This window comes from Eleutherodactylus coqui, chromosome 1 (genome assembly GCF_035609145.1).
Source record: "Eleutherodactylus coqui strain aEleCoq1 chromosome 1, aEleCoq1.hap1, whole genome shotgun sequence".
Classification (NCBI taxonomy): Eukaryota; Metazoa; Chordata; class Amphibia; order Anura; family Eleutherodactylidae; genus Eleutherodactylus; species Eleutherodactylus coqui.
Genome location: NC_089837.1, coordinates 146137383 through 146153892, shown reverse-complemented (window position 1 = coordinate 146153892; position 16510 = coordinate 146137383).

Genomic DNA, 16510 nt, shown 5'->3' with positions numbered 1-16510 from the left:
TGTGACATAGCATCTAAAAAGTATTCTAGCAAAATCTGCACTCCAAAAGCTAAATAGTGCTCCTTCCTTTTTGAGTCCTGCCATGTGCCTAAACAGCAGTTTATGTCCAAATATGGGACATTTGCTTTCTCAGGAATAAATAGGTAGCAAATTGTAAGGTGTGTTTTTTCCTATTTCTATTCATGAAAAAAAATGGGGCTAAAACTACATATTGTGGAAAAAATTACATTCTCCATACCTCAATATTAAAAAAACTCCATGAAACACCCAAGAAGTCAAATGGTCAGAACATCCCTAGATTAATTCCTTGAGGGGTGCAATTTCAAAAATGGGGTGTTTCGTATGTTTTGGCACCTGAAGGTCTCTGCAAAGCTTAAATGGTGCCTGGAAAATGTCCTAATAAAAGTGTAGTGGCCCAGAACACCATCCTGGTCCCTCCATAAATGTCATACATGTTTTGTCCTAGGTAGATGCACTATGCAAAGCTTGTCTTGTCATATCCAATGTGTGTTGCACAGCTGCGACGTCTGAAGAGTTAACTTTAGTAAAATCATTGCATGCATGTAAATGTATCAGTTTGTCTTGTCATGTGGGATGAGAGAAGGTATAAATAGGAGTGATTGAGAGCGGGAAGAGGGTCCATCTTCAGGAGTTCCTACAGTGGGCTACCACAGAGCCGCATGGAAGCACCTTTAGCTTCCATGTAGGTGAAGATGGAGGAAGAAGAGCGAACTCCCATAGTGTTTGGAGTGTGCATTTGAGAGGAGTGAGTCCCTTCAACAGAGAGAGAGAAAGTGCACTACCCAAGTTCTAAAACATGTACCTGTTCACATCACAGACTTTTCCTGTGCGTCCGTCCGTAATTAAGATTATCGCACAGAGGTACTTTTTTGAGACACCCACGCATCTCCTGCTCCATACAAACCCCAAATCTCCATGATGTAACTATATGCACTGGAGTGTTAAGGGGTTAAATTTGCTTCAATTTCTGTGACACATCTAAAGGGTTAACAACTTTCTACATACCATTTTTAATACTTTGATGGCTGCATTTTTTGAGACGTGGGGTGATTAATGGGGGCTTCTTATATTTAGGTCCTTCAAAGCCATTTAAATTTAATTAGTCCCTACAAAAATGGATTTGGAGAATGTTCTTCAAAATTTTAAAAATTGCTGCTAGACTTTTAAATCTTGTAACATTCTGAAAAAATGAAAGGACAGTTAGAAAATTATGCCAACATCACGTGAATGTGGTCAATGTTATTTTTTAAAGTCTTTTGCATGATATGACTGTCTTACAATCAAAAAAAAATCAGATTTTGAAAAAAATGCTGACTTTTCTAAATTTTCCCATTTTGGATTAAAAATAAATAAATAAACACAAAATGTACTGACCAAAATTTATCATGAACATGAAATACAATGTGTCACAAAAAATAATGTCAAAATCACTTTGAGAAGTAATAGTGTTCCAAAGTTATTACTACAGATAGTCACATGTCAGATCTGAAAAATGGGGCTTGGTCAGGAAGGCCAAAACTGGCTTGGGTAGGAAGTGGTTAACCTGAAAATAATAATTTGATTAGTATTAGACCCCTCTGTTTATATAAGGTGGACTGCTGGGTGCTGACAGTTACGATGAGGAATCTAGCATAGCAGCAGTCTTCCTGTGACATTTCCTTTTTCAGCCAGTATTATTAATCACATCACTCTTAAACATACTTGAAGTACTGAAGCATTGGAAATACAGCAAAATATCAGCATTTTATGTTATGTGGAACATGATATTTTCATGGTGTTTGGCTTTGTAGACTGATCAGTGTGAAATGTGCTTTCTGGAATTGCAGAAATTTAAAGGGCAGCAGAGAAATTGATTTCCCCACTACTGCCCGACCATAGTATTCTGCCGCAGCTCAGGAAGTGATTCTAATAATGCCATCTCTTAGTATAGAAGTGTAAAGTCTAGCTCTGTTAAAATACAGCTTTAGGTGCAAGGATATAATATGCAGTTTAAGTTCACTGGAACTCTTTGCAGTATTATCAGATATCGTTTTTTTGGAACTCCTTGCGGTATTATTAGAGATAATTGTACCGGAACTCCTTGCAGTATTGGCTATCTGGATTCCGTTGCTTCCAAAGTTTAAAACAGTCTCAAACCCACTCCTGTTCTGATGCCCTGGGGTGTATTTTAGATTTTTCCTTCCTAGTAGTAGATGCATTAGGCCGCATCCACATGGGCAACACTATAGTGACGCGAGAAAATCGCAGTGGTCCGTGTAATATCGCTGCATTTTCTCGTGGGGATAATGCGATTATGTCGTGCGACTTTATAGCACCACCTGCAAGGATTTTCGGGGAGGACTTGAAATATAAGCCCTACCCCAAAACTAAGCCCTAGCTGCTGTAAAAAAAAATAATAATACATCACTTAAGAGGGCTGTCATCTCCGGCACGGTTCTCTTCTTCACATTCGGCACTCGTCTTCAGTCTTCTGCCAGCCCTTCCTGGATTGAAGGATCAAAATCCCCGCCTCCAGGAAGGGCTGGCTGTGATGGGTTCATGAGCGACGGAGGCTTAGCCAATCAGAGCTGGCACTCGATGAACTAATCACAGCCATTTATTCATTCATTCATTTATTGAATGGCTGTGATTGGTTCATCAAGCATTGACTCTGATTGGCTGAGCCACCGCGCTCGTGAACCCATCACAGCCAGCCCTTCCTGGAGGCGGGGATTTTGATCCTCCAATCCAGGAAGGGCTGGCAGAAGGCTGAAGACGAGTGCCGGATGTGAAGGAAAGACCCATGCCAGAGATAACAGCGCATCTTAGATGATATATTCTTTTTTTTTTTTTTACTGCAGCTATGGCTTTTACAGTAGGATTTCCTACTGTAAAAGTTGCATCGCACCATATGAAAGCTGCGTTTTCATGCAATACGAGGGAAACATAGACTAGAAAAGAAAAACCGACAATCGCGGCTGTATAGACCATGCCGGAATTTCGTAGTCTCGCAATGTCGCAGGCTACAAAACATCATGTGGAAGAAACCCTAGAAAAGCATGGGCTCTACATACATGCGACTTGTAGCACTGTTGAATTACAACAAAAACGCGCGAGAAAATCACCCGTGTAGATGCGGCCTAAAATATATGTCTTCATTTTATAAATCCACCTTTTACCATTATTATTAGTCTTTTGTTTACCGTACTGAACATTGTACTCTGCACTTTAGACTCGTGCTACTACTTCTCGGATGCCAGTGAATGTGTCAGAGGTTGGCAAATTCCCTCCGGGACTTTAAAAATCTTAAAGGGGTTGTCCCGCGAAAGCAAGTGGGTTTATACACTTCTGTATGGCCATATTAATGCACTTTGTAATATACATTGTGCATTAATTATGAGCCATACAGAAGTTATTCACTTACCTGTTCCGTTGCTAGCGTCCCCGTCTCCATGGTGCCGTCTAATTTTCAGCGTCTAATCGCCCGATTAGACGCGCTTTCGCAGTCCGGTCTTCTCTGTGTTGAATGGGGCTGCTCGTGCTGGAGAGCGCTCCTCGTAGCTCCGCCCCGTCACGTGTGCCGATTCCAGCCAATCAGGAGGCTGGAATCGTCAATGGACCGCACAGAAGACCTGCGGTCCACCGAGGGTGAAGATCCCGGCGGCCATCTTCGCAAGGTAAGTAAGAAGTCACCGGAGCGCGGGGATTCGGGTAAGTACTATCCGTTTTTTTTTTTCAACACATGCATCGGGTTTGTCTCGCGCCGAACGGGGGGGCTATTGAAAAAAAAAAAAACCTGTTTCGGCACGGGACAACCCCTTTAAAGTAAGCTGGGAATGCATAAAAATAAGTTTTGTTCACCTGGAAAATCCCTCACCGCTGCAGTAGTAGTCTCTTTTGTTGTTGAGCAGTGATGATGTCTCGGCTAACTATGTGTGATTACTGCAGCCAATCACTTGCAGGTAGGTAGTCACAGTGTCATTACTGCAGGACAGCAACACAGGCTGGCAGCGCTGCAGCATAAGGGAGTTTATGAGTAAAACACATTTTGATATTTTGTCAATTTCTATGTTCCTGCTAGATTTTTAAATGTGGCGAGCAACCTCTCCTTATTCAAGCAGATTAGATATTGAAGAAGTACGAGTTTATATACCACTTAAAGTGAATGTATAGTTTTGTTTCTTTCTCTGTCTCCACCTCTCTGTTTCTGTGAATGTGCATTTTGTAAGAAAACTGATTGGCTTCGGCACTGTGCACTGTACTTTGGGATGAAAGGGCAGCAACAAAAGACACCCAAGTGATGGCAAACATTGCATTAGAAAGCACATACTCCTTAGTGACGGGAAAAAAACGACATTCCGACATTTTTCGGTGCATTCTGTTTCCACGGCTCACAAACTGCAACAAAAATGACATGATAACTTTATTCTATGGGTCAGTACGATTACTACGATACCAAACTTATATAGTTTTTTTTTCCCTGCACTATTTGTATTTTTTTTAAAAAGATTAAATTTTGTAAAATTATTTTCTGTCTCCATTTTCTGCGCACAATAACTTTTTTATTTTTCTGTCAACATAGTTATGTGAGGGCTCATTTTGTGCGGTACATTCTGTCGTTTCCGATGGTACCATATTTGAATACAAACAACTTTTTGATTGCTTTTTATTACATTTTCTCTTGGAGATAGGGTGACCGAAAAGCGCATTTCTGGCTTTCTTTCTTTTTTTTTTGGACGTCGTTTACCGTGCGGGGTAAATAATGAATTACTTTGATAGATCGGACTTTTACGGATGCAGCAATACCAAACACATATTTTCGCTTTATTATTTAGATTTTTTTTATTGCAAATATGGCAAAAGAGTGGTTTTTTGAACTTCTAATACTTTAAAAAAAAAAAATTAATAAAACTTTATTGTTTTTATTTTTACCCTTTCTTTTAGTCCCAGGGGGGACCACAACCAGCGATGCTTTGATCGCTCCTGCAGTATGATGTTATGCCCTAGCATTACAGCCACCCCACGGGGACGGCTTAATGTGCAGTCTGCCAAGACAGCCATGGGGTCTTTCATGCCATGACACCTGCACGGTTCCCCCCATCTCACCGCGGGGGGGGGGGGGGGGAGCCTGTACGGGACCACCGAACATCGGCTGGGGGATTTAAATGCCGCTGTCAGAATTGACAGAAGCATTTAAAGGGTTACAAGCCGCGATCAGCCGTGTGGCCAATTGCAGCTATTGCCTGTGGGTGTCAGCTATTGCCTTTGGATTGCCAGCTATTGCCTGTAATAAACAGCTGATACCCACACTGTATGGAGGGAGATAGCAGCGCTATCTCCCTCCACATACGTCCTGCAATGACAGGACTTAAAAAGACTATTGGGCCGTCACTAAGGGGTTAAATACATGCAAGGGTGAGTAATTACAAGGGACATGCGAAGAGATACAAAAATATGCAGAATTTGCAGCAGCACTAAATCTAATACTCTATAAACCTAAACATGTCCAACAGTGATTGTAGTTTAAGTATACTTTAATTACTCTCCTTTTAGTCTTAAGTATTGAAAATAGACTTTGAAAATAAAGTTCATAGAATTTGTCCACCCCACAGAGTTTCTAAGTACTGGAAATAAAGGGTTTAGCGTAACAGGCTATTTAAAATGTATAAAAGTTCCATAGTTAAAAAATGCTACTGAACACTATGTGCTTAATAAACGTCCTAAGAACAACATTTCTTACACTCTGGTTTTGCTTCAATTTCACCAGTATGAGTTTGAAGTGGAGGTTGAATCAATACAGTAGACAAAGTAGAAAAGGACCCCACGCTCATATACACTTAGGATAATGTGAGTAATATAAATCTGATGATGGGTATAACTTACTTCGTAGAGGAGCCCTATATGCATATTGGGCTCCTCTCAATCCAGGGACATTCTTAGTAAGCCTAAGAAGGGAGTCCAGTGAGGTTTCGATATCAACTCATTTATTGATAGGAAAACAAACAGGCAACAAAATAGAGGGAAAAACCAATGGAGTGCAACGCGTTTCGGAGCATTACAGGCTCCTTTCTTATGCACAAATCGTGTAAACCACAGCAACTACCACCAAAAGATGCGGAATATCAGAGTGTGCTGGTCCTCTGTGGTGTGTGCGGATGTACCAGAATCAGTACAGCTCCCCAAATATCCAGACGGCAGGTCCAAGAGAAGCAAGCACACACATGTGGGAAGTCCAGACATATTTCCTTTCATATTCTTGTGATATAGCTAGTTTTTGACATATGTTTAGTTAAGGACTCGCAAGTTAACAAGGACCCTTGACGTAGACTGTGAGCTTAAAAGCATTTGGCAAAATTAATACATATTATATTTATTTTAACCAACTATTCAATGATATAACGTTTACCAATGTGTATAACTTTACTAAATTATGAACCAATACATTGTTATTGCTATGTCCTCCCCCCAAAAATCACTAAGAGAAATATTTTGTTAAAATCCTGTTTGTTACTTATTTCTACCAAAACCATGTGCTGTGTGTCCAAAATGCATCAGACAGTTTTGACAATGCTGTTAACAGCTGTCATGCACAGTGATGCAATACTGCCACCCTACTGTTTGCATGTGCACTATTCCTTTTATACTTTGTGCCAAGCAAAATTGGAGCATACTATATGAAAGTTATGTATAATCTGAATCAACCACGTGTCGTTGTTATTAGTAGGTCATGAAGGGTATCGTTTCTCCTTAGGGAGAGCATCTAGAAGGTTTGAAGAGACTTATAAGGCCATCCATGCTCCTCTGGGAAATATGCAAATGAAAGTTAGAACAATACCTCTACAGCATTACCTATTGGAAGGTAGTATTCCTTCAAGTCAATGTCAGACTTTTTAACAAGCCTTGTAGCAATGACTTACAATTATGAGCCAAGTAATTCCCCCATTGTGTCTCCTCTGGCGCACAGCCCAGTCAGTCTGTGTATTATCAATACAACTCCCTTGTCAACTCCTCTCTAGATCCTTCTTGTCTGAGGTGCCAGAGAGGAAAAGGAGACATGCTGAGCCATGCATCGTGATGAGGAGAGCAGTGCAGGTCATTACAAATCTGTGAGATTATTATAATTTTAATAACAGACTTTCTTCTCTGCAGTCATCCTTCCCAGTGGGAAGTTCTCTTCATTCTGCAAAGGGTTTTCCCGCCACTTTAGGACAGGTTATAAAAATTGATTGGTGGGGATCCAACTACTGTGACTACCACCTATATTTAGAACTGACTTTGACTCACACTGACAGTCTCTTTGGGAACTAGACTAAAATTAGAAACCCCCTAAGGCTCCGATCACATTGCAGTTTTTTCCTATTGTATTTTTTCTGATTTTGACAGCAATAATAGCATAGTGTGCAAAGCTATTGTTGTTGTAAAAAAACAAAGCAAAAAAAAACAAACAAACCAGAATGAAATTTAATGATCCCCATTACTATAAATCAATAGTATACATTTAAAGATGGCAAGAGAGGCACGAAAGTAATGGGGCAACTGTAGATAAACCCGATCACAGATTAGAGTTCCATTCAATAATAACTGGTAACTAAATAACTAACCAAATATTGTGAGTGAACTTATATATTGGTTATTTGCAGCTCCCATTTCTTTTTAAAACTTTTATATAGGACAATATTTTCAAATACCACAGTATGCTTAAAGGCATTGAAGCACACATTAAGTATCATAGTGCTCTGTGCTCTGTAAGTGCTTCTCTGGGTCATGAGGGAAAACTCTGCTTGGTTTAAGCTTTATATTGTAGCTCAGTTTTGCTTTTTGCTGATGTGAGGGTCCAGGGGCCAAAGCTGTTATATTTAATCACCATGTCTTCTCTGAACCGGAATAGTCGATAATTTATTTTTAGCTGGCACCTTTTTTTGTAGGTGCTTGTAAGGCAGATATTTAAAAATGCATACACTAGCGTAATATTTGCAAGACATGACACTTTGATTACAAAAGATCAAGAAATAGTTTAAATAATGCCATGCTCCTCCTAGGAATTCATGTGCTTTTTTTATTCTGCATTCAGCCATTTGAATACCTTTGATAATGCATCATACATTTATTTTATAATCATGTGCTCCATAACCATATTTTTTTTCTATTATTTGCGCTTCTATTTTTGTCTTATTTTCAAAGCACTTGATAAATAGAATCAGCTGGTCAATGTCTCCCTACTTAGGAGGCATCATCATATAGTAAACAGAAGGGGTAAATCTTAATAACCACACAGTTTTTTTTTTTTTCATTGTCACTTTCCTAAAACCATAACATTTTTAGATTTTCGTTAATTATGAAATGAGGGACATAGATAGTAAAAAAATAGTTACAAAAAATAAGTAAAAAATTACAGAATAAAATAAAAATATATACATGAAAAAGAAATGATCCAAACCAAAACCATTATCATATGTGCCCTGTAATCCGAGACTATACAAATTATATATCAAACCATCCAAATCAAAATGAGGAACTGATTGCTGTACTTTATTTTAGCTAAATATACTAATTTAAAGAATAAACTATATTTACACTGGGAAGAGCCCACTAACTAATTTTAAACATAAAATATAACTTTTATTCACTCTGTTAAAAATTGAGCTCACTGACAAACATACACAGATATATATCAATCTAAATGATCAATTTACGATCAGTAAAGTATCAACACTGTAGTTCCAATATTAATAGATTCTGTTGGTGGACAAAAAGTATATAAATTATGCACGATCAACTTGTTTTTGTGTATCGTGCAGAAATTAATTTATTCTCCCACAGTCGACGCGTTTCTTCAGTCACCTCCAACCTGTGACTGATTCATCAGGATGGGGAGACAGTACATTACAGAAATAGGTCCACTTTGATGATGGATAGTGAGGATGTATTAATCACTTATCAAAAACTCCCTTTTTTTTCTTTTCTTGTGGATTTTTATATAGTACGGGAGTTTTCTTTTCCCCAAAAATTTGATGATACTTGTGTTGCAAATGGTCTGAATTATGATATTAATTGGTTTCAGCTCAGTACTTGAAGTATCCAGCCCAGATTGATTTAGGTTTAATCATGGTTAACGGATGCCATCCGAGCTAGATCTCTAACCACATTAATGATATCATTCAGGAATCATGTGGTTACGATAATACACGGACTGGCATCCAACTGATGTATGTATCTTCACTGTGACTCTGTTAGACTAATGGTCATCAGTGTGATCTTATTCCATAAACTATTCTAGTAACTTACTGGGGTACTTCTGTGTAGCTGTCCCTGATGTTTGTTTATAAACCATCAGTAAGTAGCTAACAGATGTTACATAGCTACTTGAAATGTTTTTATATAGGCGGTCATAGACACAGTTGGGCCTCTATATTATGAGCCCATTGATAAACTGTGTTATAATTAGTGTCCTTAGTGCAGCTTTAGGTTAGTCTAAGTCAAAAGAGCTAGATACTTTGGCTCAATTGCAGTGACTGAACACTAAAGCTGACTTAGTTTGCTGCCCAGGTCTGTCAGTTTATTGTGGGACATTGATCCCAGCGGTTGCATATACTGTGCTGTGTGGGAAAGGTTGCAGGGTGCTATCAGATATCACATCCGATTCCAGTACTATGTTACAGCTCTCTTTAGTGATCTGGGCAGCAAACTAAGTCAGCTTTAGTGTTCAGTCACTGCAATTGAGCCAAAGTATCTAGCTCTTTTGACTTAGACTAACCTAAAGCTGCACTAAGGACACTAATTATAACACAGTTTATCAATGGGCTCATAATATAGAGGCCCAACTGTGTCTATGACCGCCTATATAAAAACATTTCAAGTAGCTATGTAACATCTGTTAGCTACTTACTGATGGTTTATAAACAAACATCAGGGACAGCTACACAGAAGTACCCCAGTAAGTTACTAGAATAGTTTATGGAATAAGATCACACTGATGACCATTAGTCTAACAGAGTCACAGTGAAGATACATACATCAGTTGGATGCCAGTCCGTGTATTATCGTAACCACATGATTCCTGAATGATATCATTAATGTGGTTAGAGATCTAGCTCGGATGGCATCCGTTAACCATGATTAAACCTAAATCAATCTGGGCTGGATACTTCAAGTACTGAGCTGAAACCAATTAATATCATAATTCAGACCATTTGCAACACAAGTATCATCAAATTTTTGGGGAAAAGAAAACTCCCGTACTATATAAAAATCCACAGGAATAGAAAAAAAAGGGAGTTTTTGATAAGTGATTAATACATCCTCACTATCCATCATCAAAGTGGACCTATTTCTGTAATATACTGTCTCCCCATCCTGATGAATCAGTCACAGGTTGGAGGTGACTGAAGAAACGCGTCGACTGTGGGAGAATAAATTAATTTCTGCACGATACACAAAAACAAGTTGATCGTGCATAATTTATATACTTTTTGTCCACCAACAGAATCTATTAATATTGGAACTACAGTGTTGATACTTTACTGATCGTAAATTGATCATTTAGATTGATATATATCTGTGTATGTTTGTCAGTGAGCTCAATTTTTAACAGAGTGAATAAAAGTTATATTTTATGTTTAAAATTAGTTAGTGGGCTCTTCCCAGTGTAAATAATTAAGTTTAAAAAGAACCCTACTGTCACAGTGATTAAAGAATAAACTATACATTTAAAAAATCATTTTCTTTAGCTTTTTGCCACCAATAAAACTAAAAATGAAAAAAAGCAGTGAAAAAAAGATATAAAAAATTAGCCCTATATGTGACGTAGAAAAAAAATGTGATTGTTCTCAGTATAAGAAACCAAGTAATCTTGTAGATATGACACCTTTTAATGGCTAACAAAAATACATGATGTAATAGCAAGCAGTTTTCCTTAGTACGTCTAGCTGTGAATTGTAGGTCACTACTAGAAGAATGCGTCCGTTTTTTTCTTTCTCCTTGTAACAGAGTAGTTGATTCCTGGGTATCCTGGTGGCTCTGGTGATTTGATCATCAATTGAGGTGGGATGATAGTCCTGATTCAAAAATGTCTTTTTGAGATTGTAAAAATGTTCCTCTTTGTCTGTTGGGTTGTGGTTATGTGAAAACTGCTAAGAAACTCCATCATACCCTACACAAGGATGACCATCTGAAAATCATATTCCCGGACCCTCCTATGTTACAGGCAACCTACAAATTTGAGGAACTTTATAATCAGGAGTGCATTGCTCTTACATACAAAAAGTAACTTATCCCTGTAATGTAAGGAGCTGCGAGACCTGCTCACATGTACGGACTGTGGACAGGATGCAAATTCCCCACACACAGCAGGACTATAAGATCCCTGGGACATTTACATGTTCCACATTCACTGTTGTGTACCTGATCCTGTACAGTGAATGTACAGTTGAGTGGCTTTATGTTGGGTAAACAGGACAAATACTGAGAGCCAGGATGAGATGTCATCGCTACATAATTACAGAGGGAAAGAAGGAATTACCTGTGACAAAACATTTTTCTAGTCACGGACACAACATGGAACAGATGAGAGTTATCATACTGAAGGGCAATTTCAAGTTGCAGCATCACAGAATAATTTGGGAGTATAAATTTATGGCCATTTGTGATACCCTGTGATAGGTCTGAAGGAGATCAAGAGGGGTGTTCTTAAAGAGAGCACCCAGGGGGGGGGGGGGTGAAGACACCTGTGGGTGACTAGGTTGATGGATGGCATCGTCTTTCCCCAAGGAGAGCACCCAGAAGGGGTGCTATTCCCAATTGTTGTTTTACAGACTTGGCAAAAAGTTATACATTGATTTGAAGGAATGCTGCCATCGAATAGGTGGCACTGCAAGGGTATTGTTTCATCTTCCTTATTTGCAGGTCTGAAGGACATATAAAACACAGGCCTGTGACCCCTAACACCAATTTAGAGATCATAATACTGTCGCATTCCTTACCAGTGGACTAATTAAGTATTTACTTCTCTGCTCATCTTGTCTGGTATTGTTTTAGGTACAAAATATTCTCATTAGATCCTTTTCATTATGCCTGAAGAAGGATCCTGAGAGGTCCGAAAGCTCGCTATAATATCATGCATTTCTGTTAGCCATTAAAAGGTGTCACATCTACAAGATTACTTGGATTCCCTTACTGAGAACAATTACATTTTGGTCAACTGGCTAACATGGTACTAAACCTTTTTTTGCATAGAAAAAAAACACATAAAAAATAATTTTGGTAGCTACATAAAAAAAAGTTCATGACTTACAGATAGGCCTTATGATAAATCTGTCTCCCAGTGTAATATCTTATGTGAGTTATTCTGTTCTGCTGGGGAAGTATATGTGCTTAGCTCTAGCAGTAAGCACTGTAGCTAGATCTTATTGTGGCTAGTTCCTATGGAGTTTCATAATGACCCTGTTATGAGGGCACTGTGACTAAATGGTGACAGCATGGTGCCTGGATTGCTGAAACCATGGTATGGCTTCATGCTCACAGTGGCAGAATGTATGGAACGATTATTCAAGAGAAAACATTTTGATTTCATTCCCCGAGGAACACCATGTAAGTTGTTAAAAGAACATAAAAGCTCAAAATGTGTTTATTGCATTAGTCTAAAATTGATTCATTCAAAAAGTAGAAAACAGCCTTTTTATGATGTGTCCTCTTTAACCAGTCCCATTTATATATTCATAATCATAACTCTGTATTATATAGTCCAGTACAAATTAATAATAGAAGCCAATTTTAGCCTAGGTTTTGTCATCCAGTAAAACTGCATTTAGAATTACAAGTATTTGTTGTCTTTAGTGTTCCGTTTGTGGAAATTTTGCATAGTCAAGTCATTTTTTAAATGTAGTTATGCTTTCAGATCTCCAGAAACTTTCGTGAGAACACTTTCCTTATTCTAAAGAACGCCACCTCCCTATTATGTCCTATATTTATCCTGATGATTTATTATAGCAATTATAAATTTGCAATACTAGATGAATAGGCACAGGCTACCACTTTATTCTTCTATGAAAGATTACAATAGAAGAAAGAACATCAACTTACCTATTGTGGATTTAAACAATAGGAAGCATAAAGTGACAACATCAGTCTAGCACATGAGGAGCAGCAGAATCATTTTTTCCCAAATTCACGAATGCTGAATTGGGACTCTGTGGCTCACATTCATACAGTAGATTATGCCAGTTTAGGACTTAAATTGTATTTTTAAAAAGTCACAAAGTCCCAAATTTGCAGAAAAAGTTACAACTTTTCTCTGTTAGATAGGCTGACCGGCGGAGATCCGTCTGCCAACACCTTCTCCCGGGCGGGATACCGCTACGCCCATGCACAGGCAGCCTTAGTTAAATTTATTAAAGAGGACTTGTCATATCCTCATGTCAGTGGGATCAGCTACATAACTTTACAGCTGTGGCCTGCTGATTCCAATAGTGTGTTTCTCTTGTACATACTCTACCCCTATTTAGGCTTTTCTTAGATTTGGCTCCTGAAACTTGGAATGTATCAAGTGGGTGATCTACACTGCTCACTGTCAATCAAATCTGACATAACCCAATGACAGTGAACTGTGGGAACGACCCACTTGACACATTTGCAGTGCCTGGAGCCAAATCTAAGAAGAGCTTGTAGCAGGAAATCGGGTGTATGAACAAAGGTTTAAACCTATACCTGCTCATAGCAAAGATTTTCATTTTTTAACAGTCATATAGTCCCAAATCTGACAAATTTATTAAGAGACATACATCTTTTAATAAAGGTGGCTCAAATCACGTCAACTGTCTCCTGGTGCTGACTAAATTGAGGTGGAGCCATCTTCACTGGGAACTCCCACAGGGATATTTGTGCTTAAACAGTCAGATCCTCAGGTTGCCATTCACAGAGTAGTCATCAGCAGGACACAGTAGTGATGACCAAAGTGAAGAGACACAGGAGTCATTGATTACAACCAGACGAGAAATCAGGTGCAACAGTTGTTGATATCTTCTATGTCTGTAGTCATTCACTTTCTCTTTTCTTCTACATCCGGTCAATGACCATGATGATGGCTTCTTCTAGCCATGACTTACATCTGCAAAGTTTTCTGCCCAGTCAACTTTGGCTCCTCACTTTTCCAGCACCCCCTACCAATACACCATTTTTAGTGCTCTAATTAATAGTACCCTCTTTTTGTGTCCCCTACAGGCTCTAGACAACAAGTGTTGCATTTAGGGTCCTCCACACAGTAACAGTGCCCCCTTTAGGTTCCTGCTAGGTAATAATGCTCCCTTAGTACACCTCCGCTCAGTAATCATGTAAACACATTAGTAGTATCTTTTTTGTGTGCACCCCCATTAATAGTGCCCCATTTAGTTCCCACACAGTAGTTGTGCCACTTTTAGGGCTTCCCATACAGTAATAGTCCTCTTTTTAAACCCACTCATAATAATACTTACTTTTATGCCTCCTACATAGGGTAGTAATGCCACAGGGCACCGAGAACCTAGCAATGCCCTGACTACTTTTAGTTTATGTCAGGTCATGCTTTAATACTTTAATATACTGCAATGATCACAAGAAGTTCTATCTGAAATACAATACAAGCACCCCAGGCAATAGGAGTCTTGATAAGAACTCATAATTTATGACTCACAACTTTGAAAGGTGGTGCTTCACTTAATATGTTATGAGGTTCAAAGGTGAGGGAATGAGGGGTATTATTGTATCTTGATGCCACCAGGAAGTCCTGGTGGAGACAAGTGTGAAAGGCCGCTCACACCCTCTGTACCTAATTGGCTGCAGAGAAGGCTTCCCTGCAGGTCCTGGCAGGCCACTATTCTTCAGCTGTGTCGGCTTGGTGTGCAGATGCAAGCTCCCCGCTGCTTCTGTAAGTATCCCTGGTCCATCCCCACTGCTATGTGTTCCTGGCGGGGCCCTCTTTCTCTTCTGTCCCATCTCCTGGCCCTGAAGGAAGCTCTCCTCACTGGTGCAGTGACTCTCCACGGGCTTCCCGGGTCCGCACTTTCCTGCTACATTCTGCACTGTCGGCAACCGATCGCTCCCTGCTGTCCCGGCTCCCGCCCCTCAAGGAAGCTGTCCCCGCTGCTGCAGTGGCTCTCCATGGGCTCTCCAGGTCCGCGCTGTCCTCCTACATTCTGCCGTGCGGTGCTCTAGGCTCCCTGCTTCTGAGCACTGAAATACAGAGATCACCTGCCATGCGGCACTCTGCCCTGCCTGCTTGTCAGCGTGCTGACATACAGAGATTGTCCCTGCTGCAGACACCCATCTGCGGTGAAAGAGAGGGGGGCGCCTTCTGCCCCGGCTGTGGGGAAGCCGCTTACAGCTGTGGCTATGTGGGGCTGCAGCAGGCCCTGCTTTTAGGGTCCATGGGAGATAACATTAGGGGGGTGCCAAGTTCTTTCCACCGTGCATTGCCTGGCATACACAGGCTGCTAGGACCTTCAAGGATTTTGCTAATCGGCAGCTACAGGTGTGACAGGGGTGTTCCTCCACGGAAGCCCGGTCAAACCCCTAGCTTCTGGTGGCATCAAGATAGAATGATACCGGAATGAGGTGTCTGGGGAGCTGCTTTTTATACTTACTGAGACCTTGTTTTCAGCGCCGTGCCCCCAAGAAATCAACATACGCACACAGCCTGACTGTTTTTAGACAGCCTTGCGTGCATAAACTCCCATAGAGATCAATGAGAAAATGTCTATTTATTTACACTTGGTATTGGTATTTTTCTTGTTGCAGTTAACATGAGAAGAGGATTTGCCACTAACAAATAAACAAAATTAAAAAACATTGTATTCTAGAAACGAATATTGTGCCAGTTATTTAACATAAGCATAGCTTTAGGTTTGAAAAAGCATTTTAGCTTTTGCATTTAGAAGAGATTCCATTCACATTCTTTGTGCTAAATATGCTGCATAATGACCCATTTGCATGACTACATCAGATACCTTGCCAAAAGACACATTAGCCATTATGTAAATGTAAGTATCCCGATTTGCATCACACTGACAACAGTTATAGCTTGAGTTTCAATAAAATTATCAAAGTAACTTTTATGGCTATTGTAGTTACTGCAGTAAATTAAACTAGGCCAGAATCAGCATGTTGTTTAGATTCCATCACTAATTAACATAAATTGAACTAAAGCTAATGTCTCCAAGTACTATATAGAAACTTTACTAGTTATGCCGAGTCATCAAGCACAGTAGTTGGGAATCTCCTTTAAGGTGCAGATAGTTAGTAGCATCTACTTCTGGGTTATTGTGAAGCACATTATATGTTCCTCTTTCACAGCGAGCAATTTATAGACTACCCATTCTGGTTCAGTGTAATTTGAAGAGTAAGGTCTCATAGTAGAGTTCAATATTCATTGCTTAATATATGCTGATGAACATGTTTTAATGCTCTATAGTGGCAATTTTATAGGTATCCAATTAACCTTCCAGTATGAAACTCATACAGTTAGATACTGAAGACTGTATTC